The sequence below is a fragment of the Rattus norvegicus genome, chromosome X (genome assembly GCF_021556685.1).
Source record: "Rattus norvegicus strain SHRSP/BbbUtx chromosome X, alternate assembly SHRSP_T2T, whole genome shotgun sequence".
NCBI classification, from domain to species: domain Eukaryota; kingdom Metazoa; phylum Chordata; class Mammalia; order Rodentia; family Muridae; genus Rattus; species Rattus norvegicus.
In genome coordinates, this window is record NC_141554.1 from 52121432 (window position 1) to 52142938 (window position 21507).

Consider the following 21507-nt stretch of genomic DNA (forward strand, 5'->3'; position numbering starts at 1 on the left):
CCAGCAGAGGAAGAACTCACAGGTCTTTGCTTTTTTTTTTTTAATTTTATCCCTCTAAAGCAAATATCATATTGTTGGACAGTGACAAGCTAAGCTGCCAGCGTGTATGAAACTTGGCCTCCTTGAAATACATCATTCCATTACTATCATGGAACAGAAAACACTGGCTCTTTTCCCACTATGTAAGTCTAATTTGGTTATGTCTTTTCTGGATGACAACCTTCCATTTGGTCCTGTACTGAGTAGGTCTCTCCTTAATGGCATCAATATCCTTAACAATTCCAGTCTCTTTTGTGGCATATTCCTTGGCTGTAGCATTAGGTTTTCTAGTCTTATTTTAGAACTATATATTTTACAGTATATCCTGTTTGACAAATCATCAAAAACCAAGTCACAAACTCAATGTTATGATGTATTTAAATTTCCTCTGCTAAACAAAACCAGTTCATTATTTTTTACCTTAGCCTCAGGTAAGTTCTCAAGAACAAAAGACCACCATAGTTTTGGCCAAAATGCCATAGGAATGGCCTCTAGAATGCAAATGTTGTTGACCTCCAAAAGCTCATGAGCCAGGTCTTTATGATCAACACTGTTCTCATCACTTCCATATTACTGGATCCCCCTAAAATGGCCTATAATTCACTCCTTACAAGATTGTGGTTCAAGGTTCCGAAGTTCCTCTAAAACCAATACGGTCACTTGATTTTGCAGCAACAGTTTACTCTCTGTTACTATTATCTGTATTATTTTTCTGTTGCTGTGATAAAATACAATGGTTAGAGTAACTTATAGAAAAAATGATTTACCAGAATTTATAGTTTCAGAGGGAGAATTCACAGTGGTGGCATCGGAGGATATTTCATGACAGTAGATGCAGGGTTGGGAAGCTGACAGGTCACACCATCAACCATAAACATGAAACAGAGAAAAGGAAATAATTGCAAATGTACAACGCTATAAAATTCAAGCCTGTCCCCAGTAATATATTTTTTCAATGAAGGCTGTACCCCCTGGAGGTTCCAGAAATTCCAAAAGAAGCACCACCAACTGGAGAAAAAGTGTTCTTTAGCCTACACTGGATATTTTACTTAAGCAATCATAGTTTCATTTATCTTCAAACATTTTCTATACAAAATTTCACTTTTATGGTCTTCATTCTACCTTTCTCAAAAGCACCATATTTTCTGCATTCCAAAAAAAACAGGGAAATTTGAAAGTATATATCCTTATAATTTTCATAGCATTTAAGTACTAAAGTTATAATTTTCTCATCTTCAGAATTATTCATAACTATAGTACTTACAAATATGTATAAAGGTAATGTTATTCTTATGAGTTTACAAAATTAAATTTATCATCTGTGTTTGTGGATAATTTAAGTAAAATCTTGATTTATGGCAAAAGGTCAAACAAAAAATTGGTTTAACTTACAACCCTGTATCTTCTTTCTTTCAATGCATTTTGGCCTATTTCCATCTTGTCCTTACACAATGACAGTAACTATTGTATTACTTACCATTGATTAGAATGTCTCTTCACATCTTGTGTATCAGTTACACTTTACTAATAGTATTGGACAAACCAAGGGTGAAGGAAAGTCATTCAAATGTCTAGAAAGTGAATTACAGTGGTTAGAGTATTTAACTAGAAGAGCGTGAATTAAACATTATCAAAGACAATTAGTGTAGTTTATCAATAAAACCTCTATTTTGCATTTCATTAAGAAAAATAATGATGCATACATTATAAAGGAAGTTTCTATGTATGAATTTTTCACATCTCTGTGAGAATTAAGTTCATGTCCTTGTAAAAATCTTTGTCATGAAGAATATAAATCTTTTAAGTAAGTTGTATGGATAGTGAACTTGTACAAAAAAGGGTTTCTAGTATGATTACATAATTAGCATGTTGAAATGCCTTTTAGACATGTGAAAATAGTTTAGTCAGGAACCCCAGTATATCTAGGAGTGCTCCACCTGATAAACAGAATGAAGTGACATGACTCACTCACAATAACCAGACAGGGTCCTATAATCCCATGATGTCCAATTGACAGATAAGCAGAGACTAGTAACAGTGCTCTGCTCTGGTGATCTGGGGATGACAACATGATGTGCCCTGTAACTGGATAATCTCCTCCAGGATGTTGACTATCAACTTAGAGACTAATGTTAGACACTGGATTTGACCTTCAGCTAAGGTATGTTGAACAGATGAGCAGCCTTGAGAGATAGCATTAGGACCATACATGGAAATTGGAGTGTAAACATTATGTGATAGCTTTCAGCAAGAATAAAGAATAAATTTTGTTATATCAAATATGTGAGTCTACCTCCTTGCTTGTGAAACATTGTTAGCACATTTCTTACACAGTCATATGAAACAAGTTTTGGCAAATAATCTTAAACTTTGAAAAAGTTGAATTTATAACTCAGTTCCACACTTACTGCTTTCAGGACCATGCTTTCTCTACACAATTTGATTCTGCAGAAAACTGTCAGAGAATCTATCCATAGTTGCACAATATATCTAAATTCTGTGTTTAATTTCTGTAAATTTCAAACTACCCAAAAATGAATAGTTGAGAATTTCTAGTAAAACCAGAAAAAAAAAAATACAACCTTGAAAGGATTTAAATACAACACATTTAGAATATACCCAGCAGAATATTCTTTTGTTAAATTTCTCTTTTCTTTCCCAAAAAGATCCATTTCTTTCTTTCTTTACCCTTTCCTTCAATCATCCTGGTGCTTATTGACAGTTATTGATCCCATTGCTACCTGGGGAATCACGAATAGATATTACCAAAAAGTATTCCTCAAAAGCTATATATTACCTTTTCCTCTTTCCCCTCTCTCTCCCTCCCTGCCGCCTTCATTACCCCCACTTAGTGTTGCATGTATGTGTGAGCACCTATATGTTAAATTATCTAAGTTTGTGCAAATACATGTGAAAGCCTAAGATCACCATTGGGTATCTTTTTCTCTTCCTCTTCTCCTTACTTTTTGAAATTGTGTTGTCTACCTAAGCTGGAGTTCACCATATGTCTAGATTGGCTAGCAACCTAAGCATACACCACCATGTCTACCTTTTATAAATTGGTGTAACATGGGTTTTGGATATTCTAAATTTAAATTTGCATACTTGTGAATTAAGCACTTTACCCATTGAGACATTACCCCAGCTCTTAAACTTTTACAATGTAAAGATTATGTTTCACCAAAAAATTGTTACATATGTTGACACTGGTAAATAGATGATTTTTTTCTCATTCTTAAAAAAGAACAAATAATATCTGAGAGTCCTGTTAAAAATACGGAGCTCTAATGCTAATTTGAAGACTACAATGTAACAATTTGTTTTGGCATATAGGAGTCCATACTTTTTAAGTTGTCTGAGATGAACAGAACGCAGGTGAACTCCTGCTTATGTTTGTTTTCTTTTATTTTTTAGAAAGCATCAATTAAATCACAGAAAAATTTCCCATAAATGTTGCAGATAAAATGTGTAAGATAAATGTTTTAGTAGAGTGGACTTCTCCTACTGCTTCTTTCCTTCATTAGCAAGTAAGTACCTTCTACCTATGCCCTCACATACACATCTTTTTCTGTAGGTAAACACTAATTTGATCTTTCTAACATTCCCCAAATTCCTTTTATAGAAAGAAATATTCTGACAAATTGGAGCACCATGGTAGTCTCAAGCAGTTAAATCTATTTGGGACACTGTTACTTGAAGTTTAGGAGATATGGCCTTGATAGTGGAAGTATGTCACTGTGGGATAGTTTTAGGAGTAAAAATTCACATATTCATACTTTGCTTTCTTGTTTTCTATTGGCCATTGAGAATGTTACCTCTCAACCTACTGTTCCTGCCATCATTCATGCCTCTGATTTCTTGCTTCTTGCTCCACCATGACTGACATTCTACCTCTGCCCTGGAACTGTAAGACAAAATAAACTACTCTTTCTTAAGTTGCATTTGACCATGGTGTTTATCAATGGAGTGGAAAAGTAGTTAATACAGCACACTTTGAGGGTCTTATGCTAACGTAATCATATTTTTAAACATTCCATCTGTAACCACGATCAGATTCTGAGATGCAAAGAGGTAAAACATTAGGATAATAATTTTTCAATAAAACAGTGCAATTTATAGACCCATTGATACTTGGATAATTACTGTTTGTCTCCTGTGTCTTGATTTTGATACAAACTTAAGGAAACCTCCTTTCCTAAGTACTCAAGTATATTCATATATTGCTGTATCTAATACCCACACTGTAAATGAGATGTTTAGTTTCAATAATGTTTATATGTGCTAAAGCTTTAGGAGCATCATGAAATATATAACATGTGAGTTAAACGATGTATTTTTAAAAATACAATGACACTCATAAGATATATCTTCTATATTATTTTTCCTAGGCAGATGCCATTAAATTGTGAATATAGGGTCAATATTGACAGTAATAAAATATATGTTGTATACTTGGATAATACATGTGAGTTATTATTCTTTGAATTTTGCTTCTTAGTTTATTTTATCTTCACAAGGCTTACTATTCAAATTAGTTTTAGCACTTTAAATAATTATTCATGCGAAAATGGCAACTAGTAAAAAAGAGCAACATGAATATTTGCTAAGTGTATGTGAGTTATGTTATTAATTTATGTTGGAGTTTGTTCTCACAAAAAATGAGAGAATATGGTATAGTAAAGCATAGTCTTAGCTTGATCATGTTATAGGTGTTTGGACTGATGTTCAAAGAGTAAATCACAAATGAGAATCTAAACTTCCAGAAATGGGCCAATTTGTGTATACCACTATAACTCTTGATATATTTCTAGTTTCCTTCCTTCATTAAAGATTTGTAAAATAGATAAAAATAGACAAACTACTAGAGGAAATGTCATAACATTAAATTGTAGGACTTCAAATTATATGAATAAAGGCTTTTAGACTAGGACACTAGTAGCATAGAAAATACCAACAGTGACAAAAAGGATATTATAAAATTCTAAAGCTTCTATATGGCAAACAATTAATCAAACATATAACCCATCAAACAAGTAAAATTGTGGCCCATATAATGAGAAACATCCTTGCAAATCATTCATCAGATTGAGGATTAGTATTTAGAATACACATAACACACACACACACACACACACACACACAGAGAGAGAGAGAGAGAGAGAGAGAGAGAGAGAGAGAGAGAGAGTATTTAGAAGACAAAAAACCCCAAACAACATAGACTATTGAACTATAGCTTCTAGAGGAATAGGAATCAAGTAAAGTTTCCTTAAGAATATGGAACTTGCTATATTGAACATGTATCAGTGCATGATCCCATATTCTGGATTATATTGGCAGCATAAATGGGAATTCAGATGTGTTATAAATAAGAAACATGAAAACAAATAGTCGAGGGTATTCAGCAGTCAGGAGGAAGGTAATAAATCTGAGAGGAATTAGGGGGAAGGGGAATGAGGATTCAATTAATTACATCCAAGTGTCAAATTCCCAGTTTAAACAATGTTTAAAATAATATTGACTGAAAAATTGGGCTAAAGAGCTAGATATGAGAGCTCAAAAAAGCAATACAAATCTTTAGTAAATATTTTCAAAAGTTTTTAATATGCTTAGCCATCTGTGAAATTCATAATAAATGAATCTAAGAATCCATTTCACATCTGTAAAGAGAAGAGAAGTACTCTTAGTGTTGAAGAAAATAGTGAACCATCCTAAAGGTTTAAAGGTTGTGTTAAAACTGTGTTATTATGGGAGATTTTTAGGTGTCCAGTATTTCTTTTTTCCCACCATCTTTACTAAATTGGGTATTTATTATTTACATTTCAAATGTTATTCCCTTTCCCTCTTTCCAGGCTAACATCCCCATAACCCCTCCCTTACCCCATCTATATGGGTGTTTCCTTCCCCATCCTCCCCCCATTACCACCCTTCCCCCAAGAATCCCATTCACTGGGGGTCCAGCCTTGGCAGGACCAAGGACTTCCCCTTCTACTGGTGCCTGTACTAGGCTATTCTTTGCTACATATGCAGTTGGAGTCCAGGGTCAGTCCATGTATAGACTTTGGGTAGTGGCCTAATCCCTGGAAGCTCTGGTTGGTTGGCATTTTGTTCATATGGGGTCTTAAGCCCCTTCATCTCTTTCAGTACTTTCTCTGATTCCCGTTCTCAGTTCAGTGCTTTGCTGCTGGCATTCACCTATGTATTTGCCATATTATGACTGTGTCTCTCAGGAGAGATCTACATCCGGTTCCTGTCAGCCTGCACTTCTTTGCTTCATCCATATTATCTAATTTGGTGGCTGTATATGTATGGGCCACATGAGGGACAGGCTCTGAATGGGTGATCTTTCAGCTTCTGTTCTAAACTTTGGCTCCCTATCCCCTTTTAAAGAAGGAGTGAAGCATGCACATTTTGGTCATCCTCTTGAGTTTCATATGTTCAGTGCATCTAGGGTATTTTGAGCATTAGGGCTAGTATCAACTTATCAATGAGCGCATACCATGTATGCTTTTCTGTGATTTGGTTACCTCACTCAGGATGATATTTTCCAATTCCATCCATTTGCCTATGAATTTCATAAAGTCTTTATTTTTGATCGCTGAGTAATATTCCATTGTGTAGATGTACCACACTTTCTGTATCCATTCCTCTGTTTAAGGCCATCTGGGTTCTTTCCAAGTTCTGGGTATTATGAATAAAGCTGCTATGGATATAGTGGAACATGTGTCTTTGTTATATATTGGAGCATCTTTTGGGTATATGCCCAAGAGTGGTAGAGCTGGGTCCTCAGGTAGTGCAATGTCCAATATTCTGAGGAACCTCCAGACTGATTTCCAGAATTGTTGTATCAGTCTACAATCCCACCAATAACGGAGGAGTGTTCCTCTTTCTCCACATCCTCACCAGCATCTGCTGTCACTGGAGTTTTTGATCTTAGCCACTCTGACTGATGTTTGGTGGAATCTCAGGGTTGTTTTGATTTGCATTTCCCTTATGACTAAAATATTGAACATTTTTTAGGTGCTTCTCAGCTATTCAGCATTCCTCAGCTTTGAATTTTTTGTTTATCTCTGAACCCTATTTTTAATAGGGTTATTTGTCTCCCTGCAGTCTAACTTTGTGAGTTCTTGTATATTTTTTATATTAGCCCTCCATCAGTTATAAGACTGGGAAAGATCTTTGCCCAATCTGTTGGTTGCCGTTTTGTCCTAACAACAGTGTCCTTTGCCTTACAGAAGCTTTGTAGTTTTATGAGATCCCATTTGTCGATTCTTGATCTTAGAGCATAAGCCATTGGTGTTTTGTTCAGGAAATTTTCTCAAGTTCCCATGTGTTCAAGATTCTTCCCCACTTTTTCTATTTATTTGAGTCTATCTGGTTTAATGTGGAGGTTCTTGATCCATGTTTCACTTAAGCTTTGTACAGGGTGATAAGAATGGATCGATCTGCATTCTTCTACATGGTGACCTCCAGTTGAACCAGCACCATTTGCTGAAAATGCAATCTTTTTTCCATTGGATGGTTTTCGCTCCTTTATCAAAAATCAAATGACCATATGTTTGTGGGTTCATTTCTGGGTATTCAATTCTATTCCACTGGTCTATCTGCCTGTCTCTGTACCACTACCATACAGATTTTATCACTATTTCTCTGTATACTGCTTGAGTTCAGGGATAGTGATTCCCCCCTGAAGTCCTTGTATTGTTGAGGATATTTGTAGCTATCCTGGGTTATTTGTTATTCCAGATGAATTTGCTAATTGTTCTGTTTAACCCTATGAAGAAGTGGATTAGAATTTTGATGGGGATTGCATTGAATCTGTATATAGCTTTAGGTTTAATGGCCATTTTTACTATATTAATCCTGCCAATCCATGAGCATGGGAGATCTTTCCCTCTTCTGAGATCTTCTTTAATTTTTCTTTGGAGACATTAAGTTCTTATTATACAGATCTTGCGCTTGCTTGGTTAGAGTCACACCAAGGCATTTTATATTATTTAGGGCTATTATGAAGGGTGTTCTTTCCCTAATTTTTTTCTCAGCTTGTTTCTCTTTTGTGTAGAGGAAGGCAACTGATTTATTTGAGTTAATTTTATACGCAGCCACTTTGCTGAAGGTGTTTATCAGGTTTGGAAGTTCTCTGGTGGAAATTTTGGGATCATTTAAATATACTATCACTGTCATCTGCAAATAGTGATATTCTGACTTCTTCATTTCCAATTCGTATCCCTTTGATCTCCTTTCCTTGTCTGATTGCTCTGGCTACGACCTTGAGCACTATATTGAATAAGTAGGGAGACAATGGGCAGCCTTCTCTAGCCTCTGATTTCAGTGGAATTTCTTCAAGTTTCTGTCTGTTTAGTTTAATGTTAGCTACTGGTTTGCTGTATATGGCTTTTACTATGTTTAAGTATGGGCCTTGAATTCCTGTTCTTTCCAGGACTTTTATCATGAAGGGGTGCTGACTTTTGTCAAATGCTTTCTCAGCATCTTATGAAATTATTATGTGGTTTTTATCTTTCAGTTTGTTTATATAATGGATTACGTTGATGATTTTCTGTATATTATACCATCTGTGCATACTTGGGATGAAGCCTACTTGATCATGATGTATGATTGTTTTGATGTGTTCTTAGATTCGGTTTCCAAGAATTTTATTGAGTATTTTTGCATCGATATTCATAAGGGAAATTATTCTGAAGCTCTCTTTCTTTGTTGGGTCTTTGTGTGGTTTAGGTATAAAAGTAATTGTGGCTTCATAGAAGGAATTCAGTAGTGTTCCGTCTCTTTCAATTTTGTGGAATAGTTTGGATAGTATTGGTATGAGGTCTTCTATGAAGGTCTGATAGAAGTCTGCACTGAACCTATCTGGATCTGGACACTTTTTGGTTGGGAGAGTTTTAGTGACTGTTTCTATTTCTTTAGGAGTTATGGGGTTGTTTAAATGGTTTATCTGTTCTTGATTTAACTTCGGTATCTGGCATCTGCCTAGGAAATTGTCCATTTCATCCAGATGTTCAAGTTTTGTTGAATATAGGCTTTTGTGATAGGATCTGATGATATTTTGAATTTCCTCTGATTCTGTTGTGATGTCTCCCTTTTCTTTTCTGATTTTGTTAATTTGGACACACTCTCTGTATCCTCTGGTTAGTCTGGCTAAGGGTTTATCTATCTTGTTGGTTTTCTGAAAGAACCAAATTTTGTTTTTGTTGATTCTTTATATAGTCCTTTTTTTTCTACTTGGTCAATTTCTGCTCTTAGTTTGATTATTTCCTGTCTTCTACTCCTCATGGGTGTATTTACTTCTTTTTATTCTAGAGCTTTTAAGTGTGCTGTCAAGCTGCTGACCTATGCTCTCTCCTATTTCTTTCTGCAGGCACTCAGAGCTATGAGTTTTCCTCTTAGCACAGCTTTCATTGTGTCCCATAAATTTGGGTATGTTGTACCTTCACTTTCATTAAATTCTAAGAAGTCTTTAGTTTCTTTCTTTATTTCTTCCTTCACCAGGTTATCATAGAGTAGAGCATTGTTCAACCTCTATGTACATGTAGGCGTTCTTTCCTTATTGTTATTGAAGTCCAGCTTTAGTCTGTGGTGGTCTGATAGGAGGCCTGTGATCATTTCTTTCTTTCTGTAACTGTTGAGACCTGTTTTGTGACTGATTAGATGGTCAATTTAGGAGAAAATACCATGAAGTGGAGAGAAGAAGGTGTATCCTTTTGTTTTAGGATACAATGTTCTATAAATGTCTCTTAAGTCCATTTGGTTCATAACTTCTCTTAGTCTGTCTATGTCTCTGTTTAATTTCTATGATCTGTCCATTGATGAGAGTGGGGTGTTGAAATCTCCTACTATTATTGTGTGATGTTCAATGTGTGCTTTGAGCTTTAGTAAGGTTTGTTTTATGTATGTAGGTAACCTTGTATTTGTAGCATAAATAATTTGGATTAAGAGTTCATCTTTGTGGATTTTTCCTTTGATGAATATGAATTGCCCTTCCTTATCTTTTTTGATGATTTTTGGTTGAAAATCGATTTTATTTGATATTAGAATGGCTACTCCAGCAGGCTTCTTCAGATCATTTGCTTGAAAAAAATTTTTTTTCCAGCCTCTTACTCTGACATAGTTTCTGTCTTTGTCTCCGAGGTGTGTTTTCTGTAGGCAGCAAAATTCCGGGTCCTCATTACATATCCAGTGTGTTAATCTGTGTCTTTTTATTGGGGAATTGAGTCCACTGATGTCGAGAGATATTAAGGAATAGTGATTGTTGCTTCCTGTTATCTTCGTACTTGGAGGTGAGATTATGTTTCTGTACTTTTCTTCTCTGTGTTTTGTTGCAAAATGATTTGTTTCTTGCTTTTTCTAGGGTGTAGGTTTTGTCTTTGTGTTGGGCTTTACAATTTATTATCCTTTGTAGGGCTGGATTTGTAGAAAGATATTGTGTAAATTTTGTTTTGTCATGGAACATCTTGGTTTCTCTATCTATGTTAATTGAGAGTTTTGCCAGATACAGTAACCTGAGCTGGCATTTCTGTTCTTTTAGGGTCTTTATAACATTTGTCCAAGATCTTCTGGCTTCCATAGTCTCTGGTGAGAAGTTTGGTGTAATTCTGACAGGTCTGCCTTTATATGTCACTTGACCTTTTTCCCTTAATGTTTTTAATATTCTTTCTTTGTTTTGTGCATTTGGTGTTTAGAAACTTATGTGCCAGGAGTTTCTTTTCTGATTCAATCTATTTGTAGTTCTGTAGGCTTCTTGTATGTTTATGAGCATCTCTTTCTTTAGGTTAGAAAAATTTTCTTCTATGATTTTGTTGAACATATTTACTGGTCCTTTGAGTTGGGAGTATTCACTCTCTTATACCGATTATCCTTAGGTTTGATTTTCTCTTTGTGTCCTGGATTTCCTGTATGTTTTGGGCCAGTAGCTGTTTCCATTTTACATTTTCTTTGACAGTTGTGTCAGTGATTTCTATGGAATCTTCTGCTCCTGAGATTCTCTTTCTATCTCTCTTATTCTGTTGCTGATGCTTGAATCTATGGCTCCTTCTTTCTTCCTTTGGTTTCTATATCCAGGGTTGTCTCCCTTTGTGCTTTCTTTATTGTTTCTATTTCCATTTTTAATTCCTTCATCTGTTTTGGTTTTCCTGTAATTCTTTCAGGGATTTTTGTGTTTCCTCTCTAAGTGCTTCTACTACTTTACTTGTGTTTTCCTGCATTTCTCTAAGGGAATTCTTTATGTCTTCCTTAAAGTCTTCCATCATCATGATCAAATGTGATTTTAAATCTCGATCTTGCTTTTCTGGTGTGTTTGGATATTCAGTGTTTGCTTTGATGGGAGAATTGGGCTCTGATGATGCCATGTAGTCTTGGTTTCTGTTGCTTGGTTCCTGTGCTTGCCTCTCGCCATCAGGTTGTCTCTGGTGTTACCTTGTTCTGCTACTGCTGACAGTGACTTGACCGTCCTATAGGGTTGTGTGACAGGAGTGCTGTAGACCTGTTTTCCTGTTTTCTTTAAGCCAGTTATGGGAACAGAGTCTTCTGCTTTCAGGGATGTAGCGTTTCTGTCCACAGGCTTTCAGCTGTTCCTGTGGGCGTGTGTCCTGAGTTCACCAGGCAGGACACTTACAGAAGAAAAGTTGGTTTTACCTCTTGTCTCAGGCCTGGAGTCGCTCCTAAGAGCTAGGCTTCAGCTCTCCATGAGGGTAGCAACCAGAAGGGCCTGCCCCTACTTCTGGGTCCCTGTGTGCAGGGGGCCCTGATTTTGCTTGGTGTTTTCCTCTAGAGTCAGCAATGTGGGCCAAAAGTAGTCTCCTCTGGTTTCCCAGGCATGTCTGCTCCTCTGAAGGTCTAGCTTTCCCTCCCACGGGATTTGGGTGCAGGGAGCTGTTTGACTGGGTTTCCTCAGATCAGGCTGTACTTTGGACTGAAGGACTCCGGCAACTTGATTGTCCCTATCTTCCTGTTTCCAGAGGCCCTATACACTTTCCTCTTGGGACAGGGATGCGGGCAAAATTGAGCAAAAGTGGCAGTCTCTCCTGCCCTGCAGTCTCAGGATTGACCATACATCTGGGCCTCAGGATTTCCCACACATCTGGGACCATTATTTCTTAAATATGCATGAATTTCATTGCTACCCACAGAGCTTACTTACTCTGATATAAATACCTTAATCCATTTTAGTTTCTTCAGAATTTTGGAGCTGAAGCCCAGATCTAGAAAATTTTCAAAGCTCCCAGAACTTCACTATGCATGCTGCCTTTTTAATCTTACAATTTTTTTACTTTCTCATGAATATTCTTACTTGACAAAGTGACTACTTAATAATCTGAAACAATTTACAAACAAATGTTCGAAAAAACTGATAGTATGCTTATTTGCTACTGTAATATGCTATTTCCTCATTTAAAGAAGGAGTGAAGCATTCACATTTTGATCATCCGTCTTGAGTTTCGTTTGTTCTAGGGATCTAGGGTAATTCAAGCATTTGGGCTAAAAGCCACTTATCAATGAGTGCATACCATGTATGTCTTTCTGTGATTGGGTTAGCTCACTCAGGATGATATTTTCCAGTTCCTATTTCAAAAAGTCTTATTCATCTTTATGTTCTTTTTAAAATGATACTGATTTTATTTCACTGTTTGAATAATAAATTATGATTTCTATTGTCATAGATATCAATATTTCTCCAGAATAGGAGATATTCTTAGTAGACTTTCACTCAGATAAGCACATAAAAGTTGTATTTCTGCAAAATAAGCTGAAACCTGTATAAATAATGTGAGAAATTTACAGGTCAGACTGTCCCATCTTCATATTATTGATTCCTCCAGTAGATAACGAAATCACATTTTAGCATTTGGACAGGAAAATATTATTTGGTATTACTTTATTACTTCACATGGAAATACTACTGCCTCATATTGAAAAGCATTCATAAAAGTCTTTGCTACTGTTTCAAAGAGGCAAATTCTAGTTAATCCTGGTTTTAGGAGAATATTTCATAAATGTACAATGGTTCAGACTAAATCGAGTAAACTTTTCAATAACCAGTTTCCTTTTGCCATGATGTCGCCTCTACTATACTACTAATTATATTTTTCATGATATTACAAATGTTGTAAATACTTCTTTACTGATAAATCTCATAGTTTCTATTACATTTCTGAGTTTCTCACATTTTTCTCTTTCTAATATGTTTTAATCATTTTTGTAAACTTATAGAATATGTATGTATTTTGAGAATTAAAATGGTATTTCTAAACATTCATACAACTTACACACATAAAATATAACCTTTATATTCAGCCCTGCCAGATATATCCTTATTTACTTATAGTAATCACTTTTCTACTTTCAAAATGTTCAACTTTTTAAATAATCTATGCCTAAGAGAAAATATGAAACACTTGTCTAACTATGCTGTATTTTGCTTAGTTTAAGCATGTTACTTTATTTCTTTGAATTCCAAGTTTTGATATTCAAAGATAATGTTATTATTTACCTTATAGGACTATAAAGGATAACTGGGGCAGATCTGCTTCTCCATATACAACTTCAACAAATGTTGAAAAAAACTTCCATTTGCCTCTTTGAGGATACAGGTACCCATTTATCCAATTGCATACAATAGAAATAGTTTTAAAGTACTAATAATGAATTTTAATCACTTACTGATTCTGCTAAGCTATACTAATTGGCTCACATAATAATAACTTGTATATTTTTCAGGTTTATCTATGGAAACTACTGTTTATAATAATGATAGGGCTTCTTAAATTTCAGCATGAATTAAAATTATTAAAGTAACATGTAGATGGCTGGTTACTATGTCCAGAAATTTTCTTTAACAGTTCTAGGTTGAAGCTTTACAATTTGCATGTCTTTTGGTACGGAAATTACACTTCATAAACCTCTGTGTGGGGTGGAATCTCACTACCTTGAAGTTACAAACTAGTTGTTGTTTTAAATCTCTGATAAAAGAGACTTCATCTGGATAATTTCTACTAAAGTCAGGGTATACAGCAAATGCCTGAGTCACTTAAGAAGCAGTTACTATAGCTTCAACTTCTCTGTGATGTTACTATTTTGTGTAGACCAGCATCTGATTATGGTCAAAAGAAACACAATGAATGTGTCTTGGGGAACTGTGAGAGAGAGCCCAGGAAAAAAGGCAGACGGCCTCATGTATATTTTGTTCCCTGTATTGTTCTTGGATGTGCATTTTTTTGTATCTCCCATGACAAATGTTTGCATTTAATTTTTAAGAAATGTTTATTATTGCTGGATATCAGTACATAGCTATATAATGCAATCTAATAATTAGAAATACTGACTGCTGTCTTCAGTGTACTCTGAATCTGCATATGGTCTTTTGCCTTTCTTTCAAGCTTTCCCAGACACAATCCATAGTATGTGCTAGGGAATTGTGCTTAAATTGGTCTTTCCTGAGAACAATCTAGGATAGGGCTGCTCTATTAAAATTTAGTGTATTTAATGGTGTTTTTTTACATGTTTTATTAATTCAAACAACCTTGCCTGGGCCATTGTTTTCCTTCTTACATTTATGTATAACAATACACTGAAACTTAAGAAAATTCTCTACAGCATTATACTGTAGTTTACCCTATTCATCAAATCCCAGGTCTTTGAGACAGTTCTGCCTAGGTCAATGGAAGTCAACAGTTGATATCTTTAAATTGGCTGAGTAAGATGGAGAAAAATGATATGAAGAATAGTATGAGAACATAATATCATATGTTGATATGATATTGATGGTCAGTGAGCCTGAAATTGGAGGAGAGTAAACTGAATATGGTACAACTTAATAAATAGTATAATACAGATGGTAAATTTATACTTTTTGGTAAGACTAAGATGCTAAATCAAATCCAGCAGAAATTAGCTCTTTACAACTGGTAATATCAAGGTACAATTTTTTTTTACAGAATAGTATTTCAGATGATCAAACTTAAAAAAGAAAAAACACAGCCAAAGGATAAGGCAATAAACTAAATCCAATTAAATGGATATGGATTATGTTGGATAAGATTAACATTTGTAGATACAGAGCTCAATGTATGTGTATGTGTACCACACAAATCATTTAATACCTAGTAGCATATATGGTAACAATTTGCCTCTACTGATTTCTGAGGGAAAATGCTAGTCAGGGTGAAAAATCAAATATTTTGCCACCCTTAACTTATTTGTTCAGCTGTTTTTATTCTTGGTTAAAAAAAATTCTAAGTTGTTTTAGACAAGACAACAAAATCTGAGTTTCTTTTTGGATCATTAGATTAACCAGAAACTTAGTGAGAAAGCAAATGCTTTCTGTTTTACATGAATTACAGTTTATACTAAAACAAAATAATTTAGAAATGAAGCACTCTGATTATATACCACTAACTTTGTGACTATTATTGTAATGGGATAAAAATAAATTAAGCCACAATAATTTACTGAACTCTAGAAATTTCGCTGAATTGTAAATTAAAAATCAAAATCCAACCATCTAGTGACAATGTTTGAACTAGAATTGAAAATATACATTAGCTGTATTTACTAAATTATACAAACAAAATAACTTTCAAATTAATGTCAGGAAAAAAACTGATTTATTTTGTGTTTGTACAACTAGGTTTCATTTGACTATTTGTTTATTTGTATTTTAAGACTGGTGCTCATGTAGCCCAGGCTGCCCTTAAACTCTTTATGTGGTGGCTGTTGATATTGAATTCTAGATCATTTTGCCTCTACCTCCCAAGTACTGAGAGATGTGGCAACCTCTTCACCTAGTCCTTTTTATTATGTAGACTTTACAAAATAAGAACAGTTAATAGTAGATGTATGTTCATTCATGTAGCCAACTGGTATTTATAAAAAAATTCTAACCACTGACTGGCCAATATAAGATACTACATTTCCCCCAAAATTTACTGTATAAACAAAGCAGTCATTCTTCAACTTGCAAGTGACTATCCCATCAGAGGTCAATGACACTTTCACAGGGGTTGCCTAAGACCTTTGAAAAACACAGAAAAATAGATGTTTACATTATAATTCATGTAAGAGTAGAAAAATTACAATTTTGAAAATAATCATATTTTGGGGGAGGCGATCATAGTATGAGCAATTGAATTAAAGGGTTGCAGCAATAGAAAGTTGAGAACCAATGGTATAGAAAAAAATCATTTTTCATGGTAATCGACTATTTTATCAATTAATGAATACCAAACAAATCAGAATTATGGAAACAAATTAATGGTTTAGTCTTCTTAAGTATTTAACTTCTTACCCAGATTTCTAGTGGCAGTCTTCATTCAATTGTGCCTTTATCCTTCATTTCATGAGACACTTTCTTCTCTTCTTTATTAAAAGTAGACTTTAAAAAATTACATTCCAAGAGTAACTCAGAGTGAATGTCTGCCAAATGTTATCTAGCAATACTGAAGAAATAACAGAAATAGGCTCTTTCTCTGTTATGTTGATATAAAAGCTGGTAAAGAAAAAAGCAAGGATATGGAAGTCTCGTATGATAAGTACTTCAAGCCATTGAAGAAAGAAATTGAAGAAGAAATAAGAAGCTGGATAGATGCCCCCATGTTCATGTGTCAGTTGGATTAACATAGTAAAAATGGTTATCCTACTAAAAGCAATGCAAATCCCATCAAAATCCAAACAGAATTCTTCACAGATATGGGTATGACAATTTTCAGGTTCTTATGGAAATATACACACATACAAGCAGAAAAGCCAAAACAATACTTAATAATACCGTAACTAACTGCTGTATAAGTATAACAATAACTGATTTCAAGCTGTACTACAAAGCTGTAATAGTAAAAATGATATGGCATTAGCACAAAAGCAGACACGTTGATCATGGTGGTTATTTTCAATGCTCACACATAAATCCATACAAGTATGGATACCTGATCTTTGATAAATAAGTCAGGATTACACTGTAAAAAACAGCATGTCTATCAAATGATGGTGGACAAACTGGGAAGGTGCATGTAGAAAGATGCAGATAGACCCATATTAACCATCTGGAATATACCTCAACTCTAAAACAATCAAAGAACTCAACATAAAACAAATACATTGAACAAAAGAGACAATAAGGAATAGCCTTGACACACATTGGCCTAAAAAAGCACTTTCTGAGTAAAACACCTTTAGCATAGGTAGGAAAATTAACAATTAGTAAATAGGACCTTGGCCATATGGATAGATGAAGTCACCCAGGGACCTGGCAACTGCCATGCTATACATTTTCTATCACCATAGGAAACCCAGAGGCCTGTCCACCACATGACCTACCCACAGCAAGAGCTAATACATTGTAGAAGTATTTGGTGGGGAGATGTGAGGGAAAGAGAAGCAGAATGGTTTGTGCATTATGAAGAGATGCAAAGTTGTGCTATGTTCACAGCAGCCTTATTTGTAATTGCCAGAAGCTGAAAACAACACAGATGTCCCTCAACAGAAGAATGGATACAGAAAATGTGGTACATTTACACAATGGAGTACTACTCAGCTATTAAAAACAATGACTTCATAAAATTCACAGACAAATGGGTGGTACTAGCAAATACTATCCTGAGTGAAGTAATCCATACTCAAAAGAACACACAAGGCATGCACTCACTGATAAGTGGATATTAACCCAAATGCTCAAACTGTCAATGACAAGACACAAAGAGCAGATGGAACTTAAGAGAAAGAAAGAACACGTTGTGGATACTTCAGTAATCCATTGAGGGGGGAATAAGATGATTTCTGGGGTTGGAGGGAGGGAAGATCTGGGAGGGAGAGAAGAGAGGGGAACAAGGGGGCAGTATCAGGTACTGAAGTGGACAGGAGAGAGGTACAGAGGGTTAGGAAATTAAATAAACTTTGTAGCAGTAGGGGATGAAGAACTATGGATAGCCACTGGAGGGTACCAGACTCCAGGGAAAGGAGAGGCTCCCAGGGATGACTTTATCTGAAATGCACAGAGAAAAGTGATAGATTCTGTAGAAACCACCTCCAGTAGATAATAAGATAATAATAATAATAATAATAATAATAATAATAATAATAATAATAATAATAATAACAACATAGTTAGTGAAGGTAGGTTAAAATGTTTTTGCTACTGGCTCTGATAAAGAAAATCTTATTCGAAGTTCAGAAAGATAAGACACTTATGAGTTAAGCTAAGGACCCTTTATGGTCAGGGAACAAGATCAATGGCAACACTGGCTGACTTGACTTTCACTGAGGCTGGACTGATGATGATTGATTTCTTATATCCATTTTTGCCCTCAGTTTCCTGATATGATTTCATAAGTATTATTGATAAGGGATATGCATTCTGAAGATACAAACTGCATATGATTGTTTTTAACATGAAAGTTTGGATTTGTGATTCTTTAAGATTTATATAAGATTCTTAAACTGGAGAGACACACTCTTAAATGCTCTAGAACAAATAGAAGCAAATATACCCAAGATGAATAGAATGTAGGAAATAATCAAACTCAGGGCTGAAATCAACCAAGTAGAAACAAAGGACTATATAAAGAATCAACAAAATCAGGATCTGGTTCTTTGAGAAAATCAACAGGATAGATAAGCCCTTAGCCAGACTAACCAGAGGGCACAGAGTATATATATATATATATATATATATATATATATATATATATATATATATATATATATATATATTACACACACACACACACACATATATATATCCTAGATCCCTGGATCCCAGGGTGGGGCAGGCTCCAAATGACCATTCCTTCAGTCTCTGTTGCAAACTTTGTCTCTATATCCCCTCCTGTGAATATTTATGCTCCCCTTTTTAAGAATTACTGAAGCATCCACACTTTCGTCATCCCTCTTCTTGAGATTCATGTGGTCTGTGAATTGTATCTTGGGTAATTCTAACATTGGGACCAATATCCAGTTATCAGTCAGTATATACCATGTGTGCTTCTCTGTGATTGGGTTACCTCACTCAGGATGATATTTTCTAGTTCCATCCATTTGACAATGAATTTCATGATGTTGTTTTTGATAGCTGAGTAGTACTCCATTTTGTAGATATACCATATTTCTTTACCCATATTTCTGTTGAAGGGTATCTGGGTTCTGTCCAGCTTCTGGCTATTATAAATAAGGCTGCTATGAAAAGAGTGTAGCATGCAACTTTGTTGTAAGAACATCTTTTAGGTATATGCCCACAAGTGGTATAGCTGGATCCTCAGGTAGTGGAATGTCCAATTTTCTGAGGACCCTCAAGACTAATTTCAAGAATAGTTTTATCAGCTTGTGATCCCACCAACAATGGAGGAGTGTTCCTCTTTCTCCACATCCTCACCAGAATCTGTTGTCACCTGAGTTTTGATCTTAGCCATTCTGACTGGTGTAATGTGGAATCTCAGGTTTGTTTTGATTTAAACCTATTAAAATATGGGATACAGAGGTAAACAAATTATTCTTAGCTAAGGAATATTGAATGGTTGACAAGTATCTAAAAATGTTCAACATCCTTAGTCATCAGGGAAATGCAAATCAAAACAACTAATATATATATATATATATATATATATATATATATATATATATATATATATATATCCCACAAACCTAGACAATATTGAGGTAGCCAAGAAGTGCATACTGACAGGAGACTAATATAGCTGTCTCCTGAGAGGCTCAGCCAGATCTTGAAAAATACAGAAGTGAATGCTAGCAGCAAACCATCAAACTGAGAAAGTTATCCCAGTTGGAGGATTTAGAGAAAGGATTGACTCAGGTGAATGGGCTTAAAACCCAAAACGAACAATAATACCACCCAACCAGAGCTCCCAGAGACTAAATCACTACCCAAGGACTACACATGCACTCCATGGCTCCAGCTGCATATGTAGTAGAGGATGTCTTTGTTGGGCTCCAATGGGAGAAGAAGCTGTTGGATCTGCCAAGGCTAGAAGCCCAAATGTAGGGGAACGTCAGGGCAGGAAGTGGGGGGTGGTTGGGGAGGGGGAACACCTGTATGGAAGAAGGTGGAGGGAGATGGAATCAGGGGCATATGGAAGGGAAACCGGGAAAGGGTATATCATTTGAAATTTATTTTAAAAATCCAATAAAAAAGAATTGTAAAGGTAATTAATTGGATGATTTGGGGAGTTCAGAGTTGGAGGAGAATGTAGGGAAGACATGGATTGAGAGTAGGCTCAGCTAAAACAAAGGAGCACTTGAGGATAGCATAGAAATCTGATGTAGTAGAAACCTCCTTAAATATACACATATATGAAGATGATCTATATGAAATTACCAATTATGGGTGCAATAGAATCTTAATTCAGCCTCTCTTGTCAGTTAAATTTCCCCGTACCAGGAGTGGGTTATGTATAATTATTTGCTAAATGAACCCTACAGAAATCCCCAAACTGTCCTGGATGTTCCCGAGACTATATGTATATTGCTTTCTACAGCCTTATAGCAGTTCCTATTGCTGAAGAAAATACATACACAGCTCATTTAACATAAAGACTTTGAGCTGGTGCCTACATAGAACCTTGAACTCTATGTAATAGTTTCTTTGTTAACAAACAAACAGTAATCCACAAAACTGTTGTTTACAGTATTGTATTACCTACAAAACATGCTAGGTCAACAGAGGCAGGATGCTTACCAGAGTGACCAACCAATAACTGATCTGACTTAAGACCTCTATATGAAATGTTACCCATACCCAACACTGCTTGATTGGCCAATAGCCAGAGACTAGATTGCCCATGAATTTAGTGCAAAACCAAATAAGACTGTTCTAAAAAATGTAAAAAATGTATTGATAAAATAAGTCTTAATGATATTCTGCTATACTCACAGATTATTGCCTTCTTTAGTCATCATCAGAGAAGCATTCTTCTGCAGCAAATGGGAACAAATACAGATACACACAGATAGACATTAAGCAAAGAGTGAAAGACTTGGAACTCTTAGTCCTAAATAGAATGTCTCCATCAAATGCCTCCTCTCATAGCTCAGGGAACCCCATCATAGAGGAGGCGGACAGTATGTAAGAGCCTGAGTGGATGTAGTACAATTGGAAAACAAGGCCGAGTAACTTAACAAAAGCAAAGTTCTACGATCTTGCAGATACTGAAGTTGCATGGGTCTGGACCAGGCCCTCTGTGTTTATATTATTGCTTAAAGATTAATTTTTTTAATATTTCTGAGAGTGTGAATGAGTGGGTTTCTGGTTCTTGAGACTTCTCTTGGGTCCTTTTCCTTCAGTTTGTTTTTTCAAACACATATGGCATCTTATACGTTAGTTTGTTATGTTTTAATAATATGAATGAAGGAATAAATAAACACCTAGCCTATGGCTGTGGTTCTCAACCTTTCTAATGTTTTGACCCTTTAATGTTTTCCCCAAGCATACAATTATTTTCATTGCTACTTCAC